Genomic DNA, 13,012 nt, shown 5'->3' with positions numbered 1-13,012 from the left:
CGAGCCTCCGAGTGCATTCCTGCACTCACCCACTTCCTCACACGTCCAGCAAACCTGCGCGTTGAGTGTTTGTGGGAGGGCCTCGACACACATGCTTGTTTCCGAGAGTTAAGGCCTGTTCTTGCCTGCAAGAATTGTGAAATTCACTGGGGATGTATGGGACACCACTGGGAGACAGTGGCGTGAGGGTGATGATGGGGACTCAGTTGGGGGTGCTGGATGCCATGTAGTAGGAGTGTTGCAGAGATGGAGGAGATGGGAGGGGACTTCGGAGGAGGCATGGGAGCCTTGCGTGGGCCTTGGGGGTTCGGGTCGGGGAAGGACGGGAAGGCTTGCATGGTCAGGGCAGGGTGGTGAAAGACAAGGTGGAAGAGAGAAGCCAGGATCTAGAAGGACCTTATATTTCAAGCTGGGGAGCTGTCAGTTTATTCTGGACATAATGCATCCCAGACACATTTCCAGCAGGGGAGTGACTTGCTGGGATTCTCGTTAGAGAGAGAGCACCCTGGCTTAGCGGGACCCGGAGGGAGGAACTGATAGGTGGAGAGTGGACAGAGATGTACTTCTGAGAGTGACAGGGCCAGCATGCTGGGGAGTCCTAGTTCTGGGGTGCCTGCCTCACCACGAGGTGGGATGTCAGCCGTCTGCTAGGAGAGGTGGCAGCAATGATAGCCAAGATGGCCAAGAGTCGGAATAGCCGTTCTGGCGCCAGAAGGGAGGCGTGTGGATGGGCTGGGGAGCCCCATAGGACAGCCCAGCCGAGGCCGATGCCATGAATTTGTCCTGGCATCCCATTTGTATGATTGAGTGATTTTTCATAAATAGTGCTCTGAATCTGAGTGCAGAAGTGGAAAAACCAGACGTTTGGATTTCTCCAGGGTTGGCGCTTTGCCGAGCAGAAGGATCATGAGTAACGAGGAAGTTGAGGTTCCCTGTTCTCCGTGTGCCGAAGCCCTCGAATGGGGCCCGAGCTGATGGGAAGTCCCCCCGTGGCTTGCTCCTGGCGGAAGCGCAGGTGCGGCCCGCGAGAAGGCGATGCGTCCGTTCTGCTTGACCTTCTCAACAGTCTTGGATGGTGGCACTCTGAGTACTAAATTAGAAAAAGTCCAAATTAGAAAATCTACAGAATCTCAATTAGAAAAAAATGGTAGGTGAAGATTTGAATCTTGTTTTCAGACTAAGTCATCCCAAACTCACTTTTAAAGTTGTTTTACGAATAATTCCGATCTGAGTCTATTACTGTGAAGAATTATTGCCGAAGGACACTTGGTGCTCTTCCAGTCAAGAAAAATTGATCACCTAATTAAGCCTTTGTCAGATGTGACTCGCTGTGTATATAATGTTCCACCAGACAAGGAAATACGTATAGCTGGGACTAGAATTGCACTAATTTGGGACAATTAGGAGGAAGACCTGTCTAAATAAGTGAAAGGTTTAAATTTTATAGAATGTTTAATGAAATGTAGTCTTATTACTTTCATGTCCTTAGTCCATCTAATGAATGGATAAATTATTTATAATTAGCATATCAATGGTTCCATATAAGAGATTATTTGAAAATAGGTTACTTTTTCCTTCTTTCGTCGTTGATACATTCCCCTGAAATCTTATTTACACCAGTTATTTGTGCTAACTAAAGGAAAGGTGACCTTTAACCTGACCTTATTCCATAATCTCCAAACTCCAAACTGGTAGCCTTCACATTAAAATGAAATTTTGTTACATGGGAGGACAAAATAATTCTGCATCCTTAAAGACACACTGGGTCTTTTTCTTTCTTTTTAAAAAGAAATATGTATTTCTACCACCTGTATGAGAACAGATGTGTTTTTAAAATTGGAGAGGAAATAATACATAAATATTAATAAATTAAATCTTCAAGATAAATAAAATATTCAAGATAAATTAAAAAGTAAGAATCAAAACAATGAAGATAAAATATCAAGATAAAGTAAATAAATAATACAGATAAACAACAAATAAAACATCCAAGATAAACACTCCAAATGATAAATAAATACCCAAGAAGAAATAGATAATAAATGTGTTGTTTTCCCCAAAGAGTGTTTTAGAATTTGTTACAATAATTTTCTTCACTTGTTGAGGGCTTATTGGATGCCAGTTCTGTTCTTTCATTTAGCACAACCACCAATCCTGTGAGGTTGGTCCTATTATTATATCAATTCATTAATGAGGAATTCGCGGTTGAATGGCAGAGCTAGGATTCGAATCCAGATCTGGCAGGTTTTCTTAGCACAAACCTTTAGTACTCCATCCTTCAGTTTAGAATCAGAGTAAAGCAAATAGTATTTTTTACAGATCAGATCTGTAAGAGAATTAGGAGATGGAAACTGGGCAAAGAGTAAAATATCAACCTACTGCTAACAGAAAGAAGAAAGTGTTAGTGCAAAAATGACAGCGTGCTGTGAGGATCAAAACAGTACATCATGATGAGCGTTATTTCTTCATTGACTCTGTTTTTCTAGGCAGTTATTGATTCTTTGCACACATGTAGACTTTTCAGTTGGTTTTCTGGAAGTAGAGCCAGTGCGGAGTAGTGGCTGGGGCGGGGTGTGGGAGAAGCCTGCCTGCGTTGGGTGCAGGCTGTGCTCATAGCCCGGCCCGCCTGTGTCCGTGTGTGACATCGGACAGTGACAGCACCTGCTTCATGGAGTGGTTCTGAGGATTAAATACCTCCATACTTGTAAAAGCCTGAGGGTAGCAACTAGCACATAATTTGTGCTCAGTAATGGTTAACAGTTATTGTTATTATTAATAAGCTTATAGTCTTGAGTTTAGCAATAAGAAGCTTTGGGTCTTAAAAAAGAGGTCATTTATTTCTGAGAACTTTTTTCTTTTTTCTTTTTTTTTTAGAGGTAGGAAAGACTTAACTGTCAGTAGTTACAATCCCCCTGCCCTATAGGTGCAGTTTTATGTAGTGTATTTGAAATAGATCGGCTTTGCAGGATAGACGTGGTACTTTTTGGGGTGCACGTGTTACTGATCTGGAAGTAGCAATTAGGACTCAGTGGTCGTGAGGTTGCCAACTGGTGTTTTCGATAGGAGGTAGGAGTGTGCATGTGTGCTGGTGTGACATCCTAATTAGTGCCTTGTTGTGCCCTTTCTGGGCTCTACGTCTGTGAGGAGCCACCAGTCTGTTCTCTCATCTTCCTCGGGAGATAGTCTGCTTCGCTGCATTTGCAGGTAAGAGAGCACGCCACTCCGCAGGGCATGGGCTGCCCCCAAACCTGGGCGTGTGCCTCTCTGTGCTGTTGCCTGGTGGTCTTGCAGAGGCTGTGATGGGACCAGCATGGCAGTCAGGGCCCTCTGCAGAGAGGACAAAATCGCAGAATTCTTTCCAGACGAATAGAGGTCTACAGAGCCACCGTGTGCTACGTCAGTGGTTCTGTTTTGCATTGTTTGCCTTTTGGCTTTGTGGCAGCTTTTTTCCCACAGACTTGTTTCCAGTTCAGGTCATCTGTCCTAAGTGCATTTCTGTCTTTTACCTGGGAGGAAGGGGAGCAGCCCTTATGGTGAGCATTTTGTACCTGCTGTTGCCTTCCTGTTCGTCTCTGTACCTTCTCCGGGCTGTCCACTCTATGCTTACAGCCCTAGTTGGCTGCTTTTCTGTGTGGGAGGTAAACTCATGGGATTAAAACATAACAAAATCAAAAAACACACATACACATAAGGTGACTTCAGCGTCTGCAGGAGTTTGGGTTTTGTCCACTCAAGAGTCTTGAATTTACAACTACGTGGTAGTTGGAGAATGCTATGGAGAGAATAACGAAAGAGAGCCTTAGTGTTCGAGGATTTATTAGAAATTCCAGTTATTAATGGGTGATCAAGAGGGAGGTCTTGGATAAACTTGCAGTTTTGCTGAGGCGCCCGTTTTAATCACGTGTCCAGGCGAGTGCTCCGTGCCTGGCACTCAGCCTGCGCCGGGCGGGCGTGGCGCTGTGGGCCGCTCTCAGCAGGAGGGATTAAAAACTTGGCTTCTTTTTGGAAATGGTCCTGAAAAGAACACCAGGCCCTACTGCTGTGATAGGGATTAAGAGAAAATGGAGATGTCTGAGAAAGTCACAGTTCTTATCCATAGAGAAAGCAGCTTTGGATAAAGGGTGAAGTACGAAGTTTGGGTCTGTGCTGGAACCCAGACCCAGAAAAGGGGGCTCCTGTCACCTGAGGATGTCTCAGATGAAATATTCAGCTAGTATTTTACTCGCTTCTTAAGTTTTATACAGTCTTTAAAGATAGAGAGAGGTAACTTAACATTTTTAGTTTTGGGGAAGATTGCATGGAATATAGTCACAATTGGAAACGTGGAGGTTTGCCGACAGGTCTCGGGACCTGTGGGTTACTGATGGCTCGTTTCTTCTGTGCAGCGTAAAAGATGAGACCGAAAGAGTGCAGAGCTGTACCCTGCATATCAAGTCCGTAGCTATCATGAAGTCAGATATTTTATTCTATTTTTTTATTCTGTTATGTTTGCCTTCCTTTGGAATAATCCAGTACGGATTTAGTTGATGTTTTAGGAATTCAAGAAAAAGAATGGCTTATGTCTGGTGGGTTTGGGAGAAGTATGCATTTTCTCTTTATATTACATTCAGTGTCATATGTTGGGTCATTGCCACACTTGAGTGCAATCTTGGGACATAATTTATATCAATAACCAATTGATTTTGGGCATATTTCAGGTATCTTAAGTGAGACTGAGAACATGAGTAAATTTCTGGCCATAGATCACACCAGGTTCTTCTGAGCCTTTTGTAAACATTAAAACCAAATGAACGAAGAGGCTCTTGCTAAGGATTCATAGCTCTCACTCTGCACCGGCACCCCACACATAGCCAGAAAAAGACCGTTTAGCAGCCTCGTATGCTGAAGGGCCGCCGCACGGATGGGCTCGCAGCTAAATGTATTTCTGAGACACGGCAGCCATCCTGTTGGCATGGTCACTGCGCTGTGATTATTTTTGTACAGCTAAAAAATGTTACAACCATTATCCTAGCTACATAACTTTCGTTTTTAAGAAGGAAATTAATCTTCAATATTATGTTTTAAAGCTTGGTAGAATAATATGAAGCTATATTTTTTTCCCCTTTTGTTGGAGGAAGGCTTCATATTTTTTGGATGCTTTAAGTCAGTATTTATGAATAACTTCAAAATCAGTTCAAATATTGATCCAGATATACAGTGTTGTCTTTTTTTCTTGTGTGATATTTCCAGAATCATATGTGGCCTTCTATAGATGTTTTCAACTCACAGCAACTGAGCACCATACCAATTATTATTATTATTATTTATGAGACAGAGTCTTATTGTGTTGCCCAGGATAGAGTGCAGTGGCATCATCATAGCTCACAGCGACCTCAAACTCCTAGGCTCAAATGATCCTCCTGCCTCAGCCTCCCGAGTAGCTGGGACTATGAGTGCACACCACCATGTCCAGCTAATTTTTTCTGTTTTTAGTAGAGATGGGAGTGTCATTCTTGCTTAGGCTGGTCTCGAACTCTTGACCTCAAGCTATCTTCTGGCCTCAGCCTCCCAGAGTGCTAGGATTACAGGTATGAGCCACTGCACCTGGCCCATACCAATTAGCATAGAAATTTCTACTGAGGAATAATGAAAGTGACTTCATTAGCCCTTAAAAATATTTATCAGCATCAAAAAAAAATCTTTATTCGTATCAAAGTAACTTTTAAAAATATTCCTGTAGAAACAGTAGAGTTTGTTGTTGTTGAAATGATTGTACTAAACTCAAACCCTGGGTTGGTGAGTAACTTTTAATTTCTTAAAGATCTTTGTTTATCACCTACTACAATATATTAATTTTGGAGTTATCTTATCTCTTCTGTTGATTTACTCAACCATATCTAGTGTCTATATGCAAGCAGTATATTAGGTGCCAGGTGTCTAGGGACAATGGGAGACCCACATCTCCCATCCATGTAGGGTGTTCCCTGTGCTGGAAGGTAGTGTTGCGCAAGGTATGGAGAAGCCAGAACTGAGTCTAGCAAGAGAGGTGTGTCTTGACCTTACAAACTGGAACACGCGGGCCAGTGAAAGGGGACACTGTTAATAATTACAGCAGAAGAACTGGCGTAAGCTGCATGTATCCCAGACAAACTGAGATGTACAGTTATCCTACTCTCAGCGTTAAGGAATTTGCATGCTATTCAAAAGGCAATAAATAGGAGACCAGAGAAGGTTTCTAATCTAGAGAGAGGTGTAATGGAAACTTGCCTTTTGAAAGGCAGGGAGGGGTTGGCGAGGGCAAGAGGGGAGGAGGCATGGAGATCAGGTCAGGGCTGCTCCAGGGATCCAGGCACGAGAAGCAGAGCTGTCTGCACGGGAGCAGAAGATGCCAGTGGAGAGGCAGAGCTGTGGGCAGAGCTGAGGGTTACTTAGGAGACCCGGCTGATTGCTAGCATGTCGCAGATGAGAGGAAGGAGGAGCAGAGGGTTCTGGGTGAGGGAGAGGTGCCAGCTGCTGGGATGGAAATGCACGAGGAGAGCTCCAGTTGGATGTGTTGAGTTTGAGGTATTTATGCAAATATACAAGTAGAGCTGTTTGATAGGCATTTTTTCCTTTATGTGTTAACCTGAAACTCAGCCTGCACATACCAATGTTGTTACTTACGACTTTTAATACCTGTGAAGATCTTGAGCGCATAGATTTGCTGTGATTCACTCAAGGGCTCATGTCAATCCTGGATAATTAGTTACTGTTTTGAACCTTGTGAAAAGTAGCACGGCTGCGCCTCTTGAAGCAGTTTAACTTTGTGGAACGGGGAGCCCAGTGTCCGACGAGAGCACTGTTTCCCGTCTCCCTGTCAGAACTGCAGGAGATGTGGGTGTTTCTGCAGCTTTAGAACCAAAGAAGTGTCCCACATGAGAGCTCCTTGCTTTGAACAATATTTATTGCCTCTTGCAGAACACTACTTCAGAAATACCTTGTATTTATAAAGCACTTAGTCTAAAGAGCTTGCCTGTATTTTCCCACTTACCCTTAGAATATGCATATGAAGTTGGCAAGAAGCAGATTCACATTCTAAATGACAATGAAAAATATACAAATCTGACATTGCTTTCTGAATGATTTATTAGCTAATGTTTATATTAGCCAATGTTTACACTTTTAATGTACATCCATAGAAAAGTTTCTCCTTAAGCTCCTGGATAATTTCAGAGGCAGATTATCTGGTACATGTCCAATATTTATTTGTGTTTGTGGACAGATACAAACATCATGCCTTTCCCCAATGTATTTTAAATGATACCTATTGACTTTAAGTTTGATACTGTAGATTTAGCCAAAGACATAATTGGGAATGACTTTTTAAAGCATGTCTAATTCTTATTGAAATAAAAGTGTTTGCCTAAAAATCTATACCAAAAAACAGGAAAGTTTTATGATCTAATACCTTGTGTCCAATATATAAGTATTATTATACTAACAATTTCAGCTTTTGATGTGGTAGTTAAAATTGTAACATCTATTGTTTGAAAGAGCATTTATTACTTACTTATCCTCCACCTTATCCTCCCTCCTCCAAAAGGATTTGAGATGTCTTAGGGAGATACATAAACATAATTTGATTTAAAAATTAACTAAATGGAAAAAATGGACAAAGAGAATAAAAGTAAATTAATCTGAAGGTGGGGTAAGAATGAAGATGTGTTGGAAGATATAAGAAATTCAAACCTGATTCTAAGCTATTTAAAGATTAAAATGTAAATATTATATTTAATTAAGCAATCTCAGGCCCTCTCTGCTGAATACCCTGCCTCACCTCCTTTCTATTAAATCACAAAAAGGAGAATATTCAAGCACCCTGATCAAGGTATACAGCCTTTAAAAAATTTTCGATAGTATTATCTTTATTTTGTCTTCCTTTTTATACAGTCTGTCTTTTCTTCTTGTCTCCTTTACTGACTTATCCAGTTATACAGCAATTAGTGACAATTAAAACAAACATGCAAAATCTTCTATTCAACAATTCCTTGATTTAGAGCAGCAGTTCATGGCCCTCAACAAATCTCCTTTTCTTTTTCTAAACAACAGATACTTTGGTAATGCTTCTTGCCTTCCCCTGAAATATAATCCGTTTACGCACTTAACTTCAAAGAATCAATATGTTCCCTAATTGTAAAATAAATGAGAAATAAGAAGAATGTAACTTTTAGTAAAATAAGGCGCGTTTTGCTGTGCGCATGCTTGGACAGGGCCGCGCTAGCGCGCACGGACGACGTCAGACGCTCGCGCCTATCAGCGGAGTGGCCGCCAGTGCGCGTGCGGGCTGCCCCAGCCGCCTTGCACCGGCGCTTTAAACACAGCAACCACATTGCCGTCGGTGACCCAGTTTTCTGGAATGAGAACTAACGGCAGCATTTCAAACAAAACAAAGTTTAGTCGTTCCGTGTCCAGTTGTAATCCCGGAAAATTCAGCTTTTATTAAAACCGGGCAGTTTTGTGTTTCCATGCAAAATGGAGTTCTAAGTGCAGGTAATTACAAACAGACGTTTCCCGGCATGGGTGTCGAGCAAGCATCGGAAAGCCCAGGCAGGACAGGAACACACCTTCTGGGGCTCTGCCTTGTGCATTGGGAGGAGCCTGCGGCACCCCTGGAACCTCAATACCAGTGGCACTTCTCAAGCACAGCTGCCTTACAAATACCCAAAACCTCCCCACTGGATACCACCCTGTTGACCAGAAGGAGAAGAAGGTGGGAAAAAGGCAATTGGAAGTTCATATTTAGAGCTCTCTTTCACTTAGGCCTGGAGTGTCGCATTTTGGGGCTAACTCCTGGGAACTAAAAATCTTAGGTCCCCCAGCTGACTGAATGGACCCCCTCTTGGCCAAGGGAACCCCAGAAATACCCTAAAGCTGAGTTGCTGGCCATGAGAAGGGAGGTCAGACATGCCTCCTCATGCCCCCTTCCCTTATTGGAGATACCCTCTGTATTAATAACGCATTAACAGCCGAAGGCTATGCAATATGCAAGACACAGTTTAAACCACACCTGCAGGTCATCAATTTACTTAATAGATCTGTTGACTCCGGGTATATGTTGGGGACTTGTCTCTGATTAACAGACTTCCTTATCTTAAAACATTCCAAGCTTTTAGGCAAAGCTTCATTTCTTTAACCAGTCACACATCAGAGCATCTTTAAACCTGCCTGTAACCAGTAATCCCCCGCTTGGAGATGTCCTGCCTTTTGGGGCCACACCGATGTACACCTTCCATGTATTGATTCATGACTCTACCTGAACTTCCGGTCTCCCTGAAATGTATAAAACCAAACTGGAGCCCAACCACAGCAAGACCACTTGCTCAAGGCTTCTTGGGCATGGCTCTCTGGGCCATGGTCGCACATATTCAGCTTAGAATGAACCTCTCTAAGTGATTTTGCAGATTTTGGATGCTTTTCCGTTGGCAGTCCCTAGAGAATTGTGAGTGTGAATAAAGTCTTATATCCCTGTTCTAGAAAAAGTGGAAGGGTATCTGAAGTGAGAGGGACACAGGTGGGTGAGGGTGGAGATCAGAGGTAGGGCACAGGGGCTGAGCAGTTGGTAGCCTGGGAAAGTTGAACCAGACTTTGAATTCTAGTCGTGTGTGCTTTGTAGCCATGTCTGTAGCTGTATGATTTTAGAATCCTTTTAAACTGTCTTGGAGTCTTACTTCATCTGTAGACACAAGTACCTAATCCTAATTTATAGGGTTATTGTGAGAATTAATGGGATAGTAATGTATTAAAGTACCTGCCACTGTGCCTGCAACTAAAGGCTGGACTTAAAAACTGCTAGTCTCCTCTGCTTGCCTCTTCTTCTATAGTTCAGATTTATGGTAATGGTGTTTGCATTTCAAAAGTCGGGATATAAGTGTGATAATTAGGTGACATTTTTTTTTTATTCTTAATTTTTAAAGTAGAACACCTGATACACAGTACTTGATATATCCTGAAGCATCCTGAATTTTTGTTGAAATGAACCGTCTGTATTTCAAATTTGGATTTTATACTTCAGAACATTCCTTGGAGAAAAAAAAAAGGTTACTTTTTAAAATGACAAAAGAAATACTTTCCTGTAGGAACTTCAAACAATATACATGTATATAAATTTAAACCTGAAATCCTCACCACCCCTAATCCTACTACTAGTAGAATTTAAACTGAAGTACATCTGTACTCTTCCCCCAAGCCTTGGCAAGTGCTGTTTCTTCCATCTGGGGTCCTTTTGCACTGTCCATGTGAAACCTTCCCTCTTCTCTGTCCTGAAAAACAGACCTAGCCCTTCCGATTTTGCTAATTGCTTGAGCACAGCTTTTCTTCTTTGTAGGGCTGCGATTGATGGATATCACTTTATATTTCTCCTATAAGGTTTTGGCATATTTTCTCTCTCTGTTTTTCTTTTTTTTCACCGTGTATCATGAGTTTATTGAGTAAAGTGTCTTTTACTTTATTCCAAGATTTTACAGTGTCTTTTTTTTTTAAATGGAAAAGATTGACCAAAACACTGAATTTTGCTTATACATGATTATTGGTAGGCAGAGTGGTGTTTGAAGACAATAAATGAAAAATCTAGATTTTAAGAGATTAAGAGCTTTTTTGATTACACGTACAAATAAGCTTATTTAAAGGAGAAGGGTAGGTACATGGAATTCTTTAATATTTAGAGTTGCCAGCCTGCTTGTATTCTTAGAAGTATAGCATGAACATGTATGTGCTGTAAGACAGATTTGCCTTATTTCATAACTTCATACATGTTATCTGTTGTAACCACTTCTGTGTCCTGCAAATGCTGTGTCACCTTATTTCCATTGTAATTAATGATTGAAAGGGGGTTTATAAGAATAGACAATTTTTAAAAACATTTAGAGTTGTAATTTGGTGGTCAGAGGATTGTTACTTTTGTACATTATGAGCTTTCTTTGCAAAAATGTTATCTAACTCATTTTAACAAACTTTGAAATGGGTGTAATAAGTATGGAGGGAAATAATTATGACAGTATCTTGGATTTACACATGCATCTATTTTTATGTACTTGGAGCGGTGGAGACGTGTTTGATGTACAGTTAAAGCACCCTTGGGTAGGGCCTGTGGTGCTCTCCATTTCATTTGACAGGCATTCACTGGACCTTTCTTTCCCTATGAGTCGCACCCTGCCTAGAAGAAAGCTTAGTAACATGCAAGGAAAATTCAGAACACATTGCAACTATTTAATGTACGTGATGCTTCAGCTGAGATAGATAAACTGTCTTTTAAAAAATTATTAATCCAGAATTCTCTTAGTTAATTTCAATTCCCCAATTTAGATATAGCTTTCTTGAAAGGCTATCATCAATTCTTTATCTGTCCTGAAGGAGAGAATTTCCAATGGACAGAAGACTGTGTCTTCTTTTATTTCCAACACTCAAGAAGCCATTTGACCTTCCTTTTATTGGATGAGGCCATGGCACTTGCCTAGGGATGTCAGCATTTGTTTCAGAGCTACTCAGAGTGGGGCAGGTGGATAGGTCCATAAGGACATGCATTAAAGAATTGACATAACATACCGTAATTGCTTTGAAAAAAAAAAAAAAAAAGAATTGACAGTAGGCATCTAAAAGCTGATAGCAGGTTGACATTTCAGCAGCATGCAGGCATATGATTAGTGGACTTGTCTCATTGAGTTTAGGTGTGGTGGGAGCCGTAGAACAGTCATGCTCTGTTACAACATGCAATATATTTTTTAATTTTTTCTTTTCTTTTTTTTTTTTTTGAGACAGGGTCTCACTCTATTTTCCATCATCATAACTCACTGCCCCCTCAAACTCCTGGTTGCAAGCCATCCTTCCTGCCTCAGCCTCCTGAGTAGCTGGGACTATAGGCTCACACCACCATGCCCAGCTAGTTTTTCTGTTTTTTGTAGAGATGGGGTCTCACTGTGTTGCTCAGGCTGGTCACAACATGCAGTATTTTAAAGTTAATTTCTGTAACTCAAAAAATTTGGAAACCATTGATTTCATCAATAGATGATGTAAACTTAACTCTAACTTTACAGAACAAATTGTTGAAACTACTGGTGAAGGATTCGAGATGAATTTTGAAAATACAGTGTCTCTGGCTTTATTTTGAGTAAAAGTTAAAAAAAAATCCTGAGCTTGCTGAAATTGCTTTAAATAATTCTTCCATTCTCATTAACATTTTGTGAGACTGGTTTCTCTGCTGCAACCGTTATTAAAACAGAGCATTGAGGTATTTTATATACACATTATCTTCTGAGAGTAGCATTGTCATCATCCAGTTTATATTAATAAATTAACAAGCAAGAAGCAAGCTCATTTGTCACATTAAAAACTTTATTGATGTACTTAGTTTGTTTAGCTTGTGTGTATAGGCATTTAATATGAGGAATACTATTTCTCCCCTAAATTTTGTTTCATTACTATTACACAAAGACAAAGAATTACGAGTATAGCAGCATTTCCCTAAAGTAATGGCCTGTGTACACACTTTCCAGGAACAATGTGCAATATTTGTCTTTAATTTTTCCTGTTTTATTTGCTCTGATTATATTTATTGAAATGTAATTTTATATCTGCTTATAATCAATGACAATTTGGAAAAAATGTGAGCTTGCTTTTGTTTGTCATTTTATTTTTCTCTGATAATTCATTTTTATTATATTTTACAACAGTATCCTTTGTCATAGGTAGTTTGAGAAGCGCTGGTATAATCAGTCCATCTGAAGTTGATGAAACAAGAAGCCATTGATTTATAAGCACATTTTACAAACATTCTTTCATACAGGAGCTTTTAGTGAATGTATGTGCCTTGTGGATTTTTCTGGGAAATATGTAGGGTGCCCATCATTTTTTTTTTCCTGTTATTTTTGAAGAAAGGCCGATTATTTTCGTTGATATTTCTTACATCTTTTTTTTTAAATAGTAAGAATCTATTTTATTACTAAAGTTTTCTCTTTCAAATGCTATGGCTTCTGTGTGTTAACTTCGGTTTTCAAAATTC

General features: G+C 40.6%; 1 protein-coding gene across 2 annotated transcripts in view; it reads left to right on the top strand.

Moving 5' to 3' along the window:
* STOX2 (storkhead box 2) overlaps positions 1-13,012 on the top strand; it is a 101,497-nt gene that overhangs the window by 16,161 nt on the left and 72,324 nt on the right. The window lies entirely within an intron of this gene.

The sequence above is a fragment of the Microcebus murinus genome, chromosome 15 (genome assembly GCF_040939455.1).
Source record: "Microcebus murinus isolate Inina chromosome 15, M.murinus_Inina_mat1.0, whole genome shotgun sequence".
NCBI lineage: Eukaryota > Metazoa > Chordata > Mammalia > Primates > Cheirogaleidae > Microcebus > Microcebus murinus.
Note: the sequence above shows the minus strand (reverse complement) of the source record. Positions and strands in the feature narration are given on the sequence as shown.